The sequence below is a fragment of the Penaeus monodon genome, chromosome 23 (genome assembly GCF_015228065.2).
Source record: "Penaeus monodon isolate SGIC_2016 chromosome 23, NSTDA_Pmon_1, whole genome shotgun sequence".
In the NCBI taxonomy this organism is placed as follows: domain Eukaryota; kingdom Metazoa; phylum Arthropoda; class Malacostraca; order Decapoda; family Penaeidae; genus Penaeus; species Penaeus monodon.
Genome location: NC_051408.1, coordinates 7,489,751 through 7,490,081, shown reverse-complemented (window position 1 = coordinate 7,490,081; position 331 = coordinate 7,489,751).

The following is a 331-nucleotide window of genomic DNA, read 5'->3' as shown; positions in this document are numbered from 1 at the left end:
TCACTTTATAAAAATGCACACAAATAAAAGCATGCAAAACACCTCTTCCATAAGGATGTCCAAGAACAAAATATGTCGAAGAACATTCGAGAACACTCCAGAACACCCGAAAACTTTTCAGAACATTCTAGAACACACGAAAATATTCCAGATTATTTCAGAATATCCAAGAACATTGCAGAACATCCGAGAACCTTCGAGAACATCCGAGGACAATTCAGAACAACCCTAGACCACCCGAGAACCTTCGAGAACACCCAAGCACAACCCAGAACAACGGAGGACAATTGAAAACACCCGAGAACCTTCGAGAACAACCCAGAACTACACC